The 11,220-nt window shown below is 39.3% G+C and overlaps 1 protein-coding gene across 2 annotated transcripts in view; it reads left to right on the top strand.

Moving 5' to 3' along the window:
* DAAM2 (dishevelled associated activator of morphogenesis 2) overlaps positions 1 to 11,220 on the top strand; it is a 203,397-nt gene that overhangs the window by 27,302 nt on the left and 164,875 nt on the right. Inside the window, exon 1 of one of the 2 annotated variants that reach the window (XM_031060127.1) lies at positions 1 to 164. The exons of the other annotated variant lie outside the window; for it this stretch is intronic. The gene's annotated coding sequence lies outside the window, so the exon portion shown is untranslated. The remainder of the gene's footprint in view (positions 165 to 11,220) is intronic. 2 annotated transcript variants of the gene reach the window in all.

Here is an 11,220-nt window from a genome sequence, read left to right as displayed (position 1 = left end):
CAGGAGCAGCAGCAGGAGCAGGCACCCCGGCTCCCCTCCCTCAGCAGCATCCAGCGTGGGGATCAGCGCTCTGCCCGGCTCCCTGACACGGGATGGACGTTCCTGAGCACTGAGCTCAGCCGCTGTAAAAAGCAAGTAGGAAAATATACATCTGGATGAAATTGGTAAGTCAAACTAGAGTCACATCCTCTTCCTTGGACTGCAGTTTTCCAGTTTCTTAATTTGTAATGTTCTTTGCAGGCTTTTTTTTTTCTTTTACTTTTAAGCAGAGCAGCTGGGAAAACATGGAGGCAAAATAAAAGTGTCAAAAAACTTTGACGATTTGTCAGCGTTTGTGCTCCTATTTTTGAAATTCTCTTTCCACATAGAAGCTTTGCAGCAGGAGTGAGGAAGGAGAAACAAGCAAGTGCTGTTGCATGTGGGGGGACAGAAAGCTAGTAAGAGTTGTAATTGGCTTTTCCTTAGGACATGATTAAAGATCTCAAAAAAGAAACAAACAAACAAAAAAAGCCAACAAAACAAACCCCAACTTTCAAGAAGCTTGAAATGGCTTGTCATTTACTTTTCCAGAGTAAACACAAGTCTCGTGTTGAAGTCTTAAAGGCACTGAGATTTGTACAGCAAACAGACGCAACTTTTAAGAACTGTGCTGTCAGTGTAAACCTGGATGCCAAAGCATTGCCGGGCAAATGTTGTATATATTTGTTTAAATTTAAGTAACTACATGGTCAGCCCCGGGAGGGCAGAGGCAGGAGGTGCCATTTCCCCCGTGGCGGACAGAGGGCGCTGTTGCTGCGCCCGGCATCAGCCTCCCTGGAACGGGGAGCTGCTGGAAATCCAAGGGAAAATCGAGTGGAGGCGAGATGTTTTAAAACATTAAACCAGCAATTGTTCACACGAGCGCAAAGCATAGTACGTAGCATGCAGCTGGATCACCCAGTGTTTTTAATTTTCATTCCCTTAAGTCTTGAGGATAGTTTTTTTGTTTGATTATTTTGTACATGTTCTGAATTACAAAGAGAAATATATTAGAGCTTGGTTATGAACTTATCTTTTCTGGAGTGTGTTGTGGAGTCATACTGGATCAAGAAGGGAAGGGAAAGTGTGGAATCTCTTGACAGAAATGTTGCTTCGGTAGTGGTGTGGAAGATGAGGAAGAACTGTCACTCAGTGTTGATGAAGTTGCAGGCTGGAATTGGATGTCTGACATGGGAACATATCCTTTGTACCCAGTACAGATGTACAGCAGAGGTTAGAGATCTACAAGTGACGAAGTCAGTAGACCCTAATAACTGAATGGCATATTGTCAAGTAGTTTGGAGAAAGGGGAAGGGTCTTGTCCAGGTGTACGGCTTTCCTCATAGAAATCCCAATACTGCTGCAAGAGGCTGACAATTGTGCCATATTTCACCCATATAAACAAGGAGAAAATGTAGCAATAATCTGTTCACACCTTTGTGTGTGTATACTTGCTTGTGTATCACCTGGAGTGTAAAATATTCTTCTTTGTCGAGTAGGAGTTTGGGTTTACTTAAATCAAAGGCTTTAAAGGAATGAAGATATTATTTTAATTAATGCAGCTCTCTTGTGTGTGGAGAAGGACCAGAACTGTCAATTTTGCCTCTGATCCAGCCTCTGTTAGAACTTGATGTTTCTATTGTGACCCAGGGCTTTGGCTGTGCCTTGAACAAGACTTTTCTGTCTGACTGTATTCCTGTTACTTACAAATCACTTGCAGTGAAGTGGAAAGATTTTCAGGTTTTGAGACCTTAATGTGAGACATGCTGGGCAAAGCAGATTAAAAGAACTGAATGACCATATGGAACACAGTCATTCTGACTACCAATTATTATGCCTCACTGAAAAATTTAGAGTTCTACTACCTCTTCTGAATCAGTGAAGTATGTGAAGAGAAGACAACTTTCTTACGTGCGAGAGAGAGTAAAACACTTATTGTGCGGCGGTGTATCCATGTGATGTTAGTAGCTTTTCAAGAAAAAAACAGACATTTCTTTATACTCCTTATGCTTTATTAGACATCCAGGTATGAATGATCTGTAAAAATTATTTACTGGATCAGAGGAAAGATCTCCCTCTTTGGTTCCTCTCTGAACTAGCAGGCATTAGTCAGGTGTCTGTCTGACTACTGCCTCAGTAACTTATTGAGGAAACTTTTTCACTTCCCTTCAAGCAGACTGCAAGTTCATTGAGAATGATAGCACTATCAAGACACTCTGAGGCACATCTGAACATAGCAGATGCTTGCCTTTGTAGGAGGCTAATTTATGCGTTCAAAGTGTCTCCTCCACCATTGCTGATGTCAGCTAAGCTCTTAAAAGTTGCATCTCCCCACTGTCTGCATTATGTTTAGTATGATAACTGTAGTTGTTTCAGTATAATTCTCCTAATCGCCTATATTTCAAATTAAAATGTTTTCTTCACAAATGGAGAAGACAGTATGATGTGCCAGATCTGATTTTTACTGTGTTGTTTGGAAATTCACTTTAATATTTGTTTTATTTTGCTCCCAAGTGTTTTGCTTAGAGTTACTTTCTACCTGGGAGTCAACACTGTATGTCTGTCTGTGGCTGATGCTGAGGTCATGCAGTTAACTCCTGCAGAGTTCCAAAAACATTAGCTTAATATGACATATGCATGTGATATTTAAAATGTAAGTGGATCCTCCACCTGTATTTATGCTAAATTAAAGAAATGAATCTTCCTTGAATAGCTTTTCTCATTAGAGACCACTAATCCTTTTACCTGCCAGTCGATACTTAGCAGTGCTATAAATTCTGTGACTGCCATTGGAGCACTTGTCTACTACTTGCTTACACTGACAGTAACTCTGCTAAGGGAGTTCAGCCAGAGCAAGACTCATGATTACTCAACAAATTACTGTGAGCTTGATTTCTAATATAATTTTCATGTCATTGTTTCTCAGAGCTTCAAGTTAATTAATCTTTGAGCAACTTATAATAGTTTACTTGATGAAGCCTACTGCAAAATCCTTTCTCTTAGAATGTTTCCAGCCTTATGAAGTGCTGGATGTTACCACGGGTTATGAAGGCTTGTTGGTGCTCACACAGCTGTGGTGAATCTGGTCTTGTTCTTTGTTGCAGGTAAAGCCTCTTTCTGCTTTACATAACAGAACCAGGAACCCAACTTAAAACCCCAGTTTCATATCAAAGACTGACTGTGCTGGTAACATAGTAGCTTGCTCTTTTCTTCAAGAAGAGATTTTGTAGTTTTTTGTACTGAACAGTGATAGGTGTGGTTTTATGTCTGATTTATTTGTCTGTCTCTACTTTAGCATTTGGAATGCCACATTTTCCATTACACGTGGGACGAGTTTATCTGTATAAGTGGAGACCTCTCAAGATGTTGTCCTGTGCAAGATCAAAACATGTTAGCTTGCACAGAATATGAAGGAAAGTAAATAAGATTTAATAGCTCTGAAGGTGGATATGGAAAGGAATTAATGCAGGAATGTATTCCCCCAAGAATATTTTCAGTGAAGGAGATACCTCTGTGTACCTAGTCTTGACTATCCCAGGGAGACTACGTCAGATCTGTCAATAATCATGTGGATAAGCATCCTCCAAAGAATTAATTTATTTTCATATATGAACATATGTACAAATTCACAAGTATACATCTGCCATTTCATGTCTGAGACAATTGATGACTGAGATTTTCCTTTTATTATATGTAATTCCAAAGTTCTTTTCTTCTTCACCAGATTCATCGGAATCCGTGAAAATTCCAATCTCTCTTTAATCTAAATCTGTTGTTGAGAGTATTATTTCTTAAATGTAAAAATAATAAACAAGAGGTCTTTAAAATTTTTTAGACACTCTACCACTTTAATTGTGCTTTCAAAAACATGGTAGTGACCGAATGTATCATTAAATTATCACATTTAAATACTGCATTGACCTTGCCAGCCAGTAAATCAAGCAGTGGCGAAATTCCTTTTGTTCTTTATGCTACACCCTGAAACCTGTGAAATAATCCTCTGAGCATTTGGCAAAAGTATGTAGCAAGTTGATGTGTTTTGTTGCATGAAATGAGGAAAAGAGGTAGGAATTTTTAGCTTTCTAGCGACCAAATAAGGTACTGCTGAGATTTCTCCCTCCTCCTTTTTCATAAATTCAAGAGACCATGGATTGTAAAAGTTCCATATGAGAAGAAAAAACCAAGGTGGCAGCTGTCAATGATGTTATTTAGTAAGGGCTGCACTTCTCAGTGCCTTCATTGGAAAGAATACATTTTACACTCAGAGCTGATTTTTACCATCTTGTCAAATGGTCCCTTTGGGGAGGGAATGGGGTGGGGTGTGGCATGGAACTGATTCACAGTGCAGCTTATGACTTTTGGAATGGAGCAGAGATTAAAAGCAGTTCTGAAGTCATCTGCATCACTTTTAGTTTCCTGCTGTCACACATTGTTCCATTTGAGAAATGTGACATGGTAAGAAAGGTGTATGGGCAGATGGAGCATCAAACAATGAAATCTCTTTTATGCCACGTTGTGTATAATGTAATATCCAGGGCAGCAGGAAGGCTGATGGCACTCTTTGCAACTGCCCTTCCCAGTTCTTTTCACTTGGGCTTCGCTTTTTTTCTCACCTGGGTGTTTTGTCATTTAGCGAATAGCATGTGTTGTGCATGTCTAGCTCTGCAGCCTCTTTCTGGGTGTGTATCAAGATGTATCTGCAACTTTACCTACATCTCTTTATTAACTGGCATGACCATATACTTCTGTTTATTTTGAAATCCGTGGAAAGTACATGAAGAAACACTGTAATTTTATTTCTCCACGAGAATCTTTTCCAGGAGCTGATGAAATCCAAGCTCATGCCAGATGAAAAGCTCTTGTGTTATCATTTGCAGTTAATTAAAAAAATAAACGCCAAATCCCTTACAGCAGTGGGTTTATAAATACTGTGTGTGTATGTGTGCATGTATGTGCATGCCCACACCAGTGCTTCACTCTCATGTGCCTTTGACAGGACACTGGAAATTATCATATACTTCGATGTTCAGGACTTGATGCAGGGTTACAGAGGTGGATGGAGGAGTTTGTTTGTTTTAGTACATCTTACAGTAGCTGAAACAGACCCAAAATAAAGCAAAAGCTTTAGTGTTTGCCTTAAGATGGCAACATTTTTGTTGTCTTTTTTTTTTCCTAAGAAAACATGCTAAAGGCTCAGTTTTTATCTTTTGGTAGGCAAGCAAAATATTTTTTCTGGCAATTTGATACTTTATTAAAAGGAACACTTACTTGATTAAATGTGCCAAATTTGTGTGTGCTAAAAGGCAGGAAGCTGGGTTTGCTGGAATAGGAAGGTGCATTGGCAGCTGGGGCTGAACTACCTCTTGGCACCCTATCTGTCTATTAAGTACAGATCCCAGTAAGCTGAAGGATTAGTATCTTCAAAAAATCTTGGACAACTGAGCTGGTGGGTTAGATTTTTTTTTTTTTTGCTTTGCTTTTAAGAAGGTAAAATTAATTTTTTTGGGGGTGAAAGTTGTTAACTGACAGATTTGGAAGACTGCAGTCTCTTTGTTCATTCACAGAATAAGTGATACCTTGAACCATGGCTGAGTCACCTTCCCCAGTGCTGCTCTCTAGTTGTGTGTTTTGAGTCAGTCAGTGGATCAAACCCAACATTTAACATTTAGCATCTTTCTGTTCAAATTCTTTTTTTTATTTTTTTATTTTTTGTTTTTGGCCAGCATTGTCAGATTCCTGACAATGAGCTGACTATTTAGATTTTGAGATGGCTTCTTTTTGAACCTCATTAGGTTTTGCTGACAGAAGTCCTTGTGGATTGTTTTGTTTCAAGTGACAAATTTGCTTGCTTATCAGGACAGCCTTGATCAATTCATTTCACATGAGCAGTAATCAAATGGGAATGGTTTTTGGTCATCATCCAGAATAGATTCAGCCTAGTGACCTGGTGGAAGGACATATTGTATTCCATTACCAGCCCTGTGAATCATTCAATCTCCCAATTGAATGTGGTTTTTCAGTACTCCACTTGCATTACACAAGCCTTGTGTTTTTAGGCTCTGTGTTCTTTTCCTGATTCAGAGGCCCTTTGGAAAGTTTCATGTGAGCTTTTGCATTAAGCTCATCTAGAAATCAAAACCTCTGAACTACAGATGGTTTCTTTCAGGGTGGGACAGAGGGACTGTGTGGGACAGTGGCACAGGGTTTGTTGTAATACCTGCAATGATGTGTAGTAACTGAAGTGTAGACTAAACCTTTTGGTAAGATACTGTATTTTTAAAAAAGAGATACTGTTTTAAATATTATGCAAACTTTATATTTTTATGTTTGCATATATGTCTGCTTCCCCTTTTCCCTGAGATTTAAGCAATGACTGTCTTTTAATCATGTTCTCTAGGAAAAAATTAAATTTCTGTCTATGGAGAACTTGATCATAAAAGTATATATTTGTACTGGAAGCTGTTTTTCACTCTTTGTGCTGGTTATTTTTTAATGGCACACTACTCAGGTTATAGAGTGAAACTTGGCCAGGTAGTTCCAACTTCCTGTTTCTTATTCACTTCCCTAACAGTTCTTTCATCGTCTAATACTATAAGCATTTTGGTTGGAAGCCCTTCAGGGATTTATTTATATTGAAAAACCTTTTTGTTTCCTTTTTTTTTTCCTTTTTCCACTTAATACCCCAAAACAAACAAGGACTTCTAGTGATGTTAGGTTTAAGCAATAATGTGATGCTTTTGCCAACCATCCAATGTCGTGTTTAAGGTGGCTGACTTGTAGGTGAAATTAAAATGGAAAAATGAAAACATACTCTAGACAAGCTGTTTTTTCCCAGTTTCATTTACTTTTTCAATGCAACTTAATTAGGTGGAGGGAATGAAACTACTACAGTGCTTCAACTTTGAGCACAATAGGGACAACAAGAAAGTCACTGTGAGAGTTTGGAGACTTATGGTCATGCTTGCAACTTTGACTTCATGTCCCAAGGCCCAGTCAATCAAAAAAGCTCAGAGAGAAATTTTCAGTTTCTCAGCTTGAGAAAAAAATTACATGAATAATCAGGCATCTAATTTCCAAAATTCTTTAGGAAAATATAGCATTTCATACCTCAGAAATATTTGCACTCTCTTGGAAGTCTTGTCTCTCATCTTTATGCAGTGATTAACAGAAATCTTTTCATATTTCAGAAGAATTTGCTAATCTGCACAAGGTGCTGTAAGGTGTTATAATAAAAAACCCCTCATTTTTAATGCTCTTGCATGTTTTAACATGATTTCTTTGGGAACCAGAGGGAAGATCAACAGGAGTAGAGTTCTAGCACACGGTACCTGCAATATGACTGTTTTTCCAGCTCAGTCTTTAAGTTATGGCTTTTTCCCCCCTTCCTTACTTAATTTACAAATCTCTGACACCAAAAATCTGCTAGACCAACAGGGGAACAGTGCATCATTCTCAGCCCTCAGAATTTCTTGTGGGACAGCAGTCATAGGGAGCTGGTGGGTTACCAAATGCATATAGAAGACATTGATCTAGTATAGGGACTCTGCTTCTGAGGACCACTTTGTATGGGACATGAATGAAAAACCAGCAGAACAAACCAGCACCACCAAAAGAACTTCTGCATTAAACATTTCTGTTCTCTGCTTTTTTCAAATGTAAGAGATCAGATAGGGTAAACAGTGTTGATGTGTGTGGACAGGGTTAGATAGCTACTGCTGTACAACAGTATGTAATAAATGATGTGTATTTAAGAGTATATATTTTGATGAATAATGGATACACACAGGTATGAGAGTGATCATTACTTTGTAGTTGTATAGTTTGAAAGGCCTGGGGTGGATTTGATTCTACACATGGCTGCATGTGTGGAAGGGATATACATGAAGTTATCATGCTACTGGCTTTATTGAGCTCCTTATCCCAGTGTCTGAAACTGTGATTTGTTATGCTGTGATATGATCCAAAATAGAACCACAACTCACTGTAGCGGGTTCTTTCAATCCCCTGGGAATGTTTGTCTGGCTTAAATGCATGAAATAGAAATGTGTAATACAGAGCTGCAGCTTATCATGAAACTGAAATGGGTAATATTGTGCTGCAGCTTATAGATCAACACTGACTCCATTTGTGGGAATGAATGAATACCTCATGTTTGATGTGCTACAGGAGAGTTCACAGATGATTTCTTATGTTACAGTGCTATATTTTTCATGCTTTTTCAGCTTCATGTGTTTACTGTTTTCCTCTGTGTAGCATAGGGCTGTATTATCCTGGGCTTTTCACTATAGAAAGAGAACGTGAAGAGATTTCTCCCTGCTGACTCTTTTTAATGCTTTCAGAGACTTCTTTCCAGGAAAACTTCGGTAAAGTCTGAAAAGACAGGTGATCATTTCTATACCCATCCACATGTTTCTCAGCTATGAAACTTCTTTGTTTCACTTGAATTCTTACTGCATGATTTTCTTTGTTAATTTTCTCACTTATTTACCTCTTTTTACAGTTCCTTTGACAGCTTTAACCCCTGGATGCAGGTCAGTGAAGATAATTCTAATATAGTCAACTGATTGCATGGTAGGTGGGAGGGTTCACCTCCATCCTGCTCCTTGCAGGTGATCATAGATATCGTGGAACTTTATTCCTGTTTCCATAATGACCCAAATTTTTACCTGAAAATATGTAAGTACATACAGGTGAATAAACATCACTCAAAAAAACTTCCATAAAATTGCTTAATAAAGAAAGCAGACTCACCCTTATTCTAGCTGCCCTGCCAATATTCCACTTTTAATGTACCTTGTCTCTAGTTTTTATTTATTTATCTATCCTGTCTTGGCTCAGCAGAGGATAATGTGTGCAAGACTGAAAGAGACCTCCTGAGCCACAGAGCACACCATTTCTGTAATTGCAGGAAATTATGTTGCAGGATTTTCTTAGTTAATTTATCGATCTCTGTCTCGAATGGGTTTTGCTCCTGTTGCTTCCTATTAGGAAGCCATTCAAGAACCTCACTCCTCTGATGTTTATAAATCTGCTTATAATTTCCAAACTAAATTTGTTCATAATTTGTTCATGCCCATTTGGTTTTATGCCAACATTACTCTCTAACTTTAATAGTTCTTCCATTTTCTTACAATCCTCCTGTGATCTAATAGGATTCTTATCTTTCTCTCCTTTTTTTCCCTAAGAGGGAAGATAATTAAAATTGTGCATCTCTTCATTATGTTCTTCCTCATCAGTATCGTTGTGTCTTGGTTTGATAAAACCTTTGGACTTGTGAGCTTTTTAGGAAGCTTTTTAGCCTTGTCAGACAATTCTCAGACAGAAGCAGAAAAAGGTGGCTGTTTGTGTTTTCCAAGACAGACAGTATGTGTAACTTTTCATTACCTCTGACTCCAGGAGGGTGAAATGGGAAGAGGGGGAAAGTGGCCTGCATGGTTCTGCATCTGTAAAAAGCTTTAACTGGGGACTTTGTGAAGGATGATTTGGGTTTGAGGTTCTGGTGCCTGGGACAGGCTAAGACATTGATCCATTTCTTTTCATCCAGTCCAGCTCTCCCATTGTTCTATAAAAACCTGCTTGAAATGAGCAGCTGATAAAACTTCTGGAGGGGATGCAGCTCACAAATGAGTTTTGGAGGGCAACTTTCCAGCTGTTTCCTCAGAAGGAATGAGGCAAGCAGCTCCCAGAGCCCCAGACAAATGCTTGGGATCTTTGTTCTTCAGAGTGCATGGAGAGTCCCTGAGAAGAACTGAGAGGCCGGAGGCTGATGGAGAGATGAAGCCAAAGGCCTGCAGTGGGAACCTCCTGCTGTCAGAATCCCACGCTAAGCTGCACTTGAGGGCAGGCATGGAGGGGAAAGAGAAAGCTGAGTAAGGTTTGCTGTGACCTCAGTATATTCCCATGCAGCTTCCCTCTCTGGGCAGTCCTTGGTGGCATCATTTACAAGATTCTTCAAATGCCCTTAAACTCAGTAGGAAAAAACCTTACAGTCCATTCAGCATGCTGCTCTACACTGTCCTTACCACGATGCTACTGATCTTTAAGCAGAATGATTTAAGATGAATGTCTCTTACAAGACAGCTTTTTATTTAGCAGAGTGTAACAAAACCAGGAGTTTTTGCAGGGAAGTACCAGTCTCAGGCAAGATGTCTGAAGTTTACTGGGAAATTTTGGTGGACAAAAAGACAAAAGACCGAGAGGAGAGAAAGCCAAAACAAAAGATCTGGCTCCAGTATCACAGCACATGGTAGATAGTAGGTAGGCAGAGCAGAGAATGTGAGGGTAGTGGGACTTCTGTCCAGATCTGTCATCTTAAGGAGACTATAGTGGTTCAGAGCTCTTTTGAAATTTTTGTCTGTATTTTTCTGTGTATGTTGAGATTTTTTTTTTCTTTGATTACCAAATAAATTTTTTCATTGGCATTTTTTCATTAATTTTTCCAAGAGCAAGTTTTCAAATATACCTTCTTTTATTGTCTCTGCTGCTTCTGTAGCTGAGGTATGCACACATAGCTTGCTGTATCCTGCACTCCTTGTATTGCCTCACTTCTGGGATTTTGCCAAGGAAGATAACTCCGGAATCTTCCTGTGTAGGTACACAGTTTGTGGTAATTGGGAGTGGGGCTGCAGCTGAGCCTCATCCCCAATGGGCTACAGCTGTGAGCAGCAGGTGAGCAGCATTGAAGGCAATGAGCCATGGAGTGCCCAGGGGCACTGACCAACCACCAAAGGGAACAGAGGGCACACAGGTGCAATGCATCAACATGAGGGGTATAAAAGGCTGAGCTAAGAAGCAAGAAGGGCAGATGCTTGCAGCCTTCTGATGTGGTGTGATGTTACTCTGTACAGGTAGGTACTTGAAGCCATGTGATTTGGTATGGTGTTTCTCTGCATGGGTTATGCTAAAGCCTTCTGAAATTGTATGCTGATACTCTGTGTGTTGTGGCCATCTCAGCTGTGACATGTGCTGTGATACTCCTGGAATTAAGTTCTTGGGACTGGTACAAAAGAATATTTGGGACTTGTTTCCTGATCAGTAATTCAAAATAATTACTGTTCCTCTTTTCCAACAGAATTATTTAAACAGTCTTAATAATTCATCATGTGAGGTGCTTATGCTTTGATGACCATAATTAGATACATTTTTAATTGACTTTGATTGTATTCAAAGAAGCAGAACCAGTGTCTTTCTTTTCTCGTCCAT

The sequence above is a fragment of the Geospiza fortis genome, unplaced genomic scaffold (genome assembly GCF_000277835.1).
Source record: "Geospiza fortis unplaced genomic scaffold, GeoFor_1.0 scaffold41, whole genome shotgun sequence".
Classification (NCBI taxonomy): domain Eukaryota; kingdom Metazoa; phylum Chordata; class Aves; order Passeriformes; family Thraupidae; genus Geospiza; species Geospiza fortis.
Note: the sequence above shows the minus strand (reverse complement) of the source record. Positions and strands in the feature narration are given on the sequence as shown.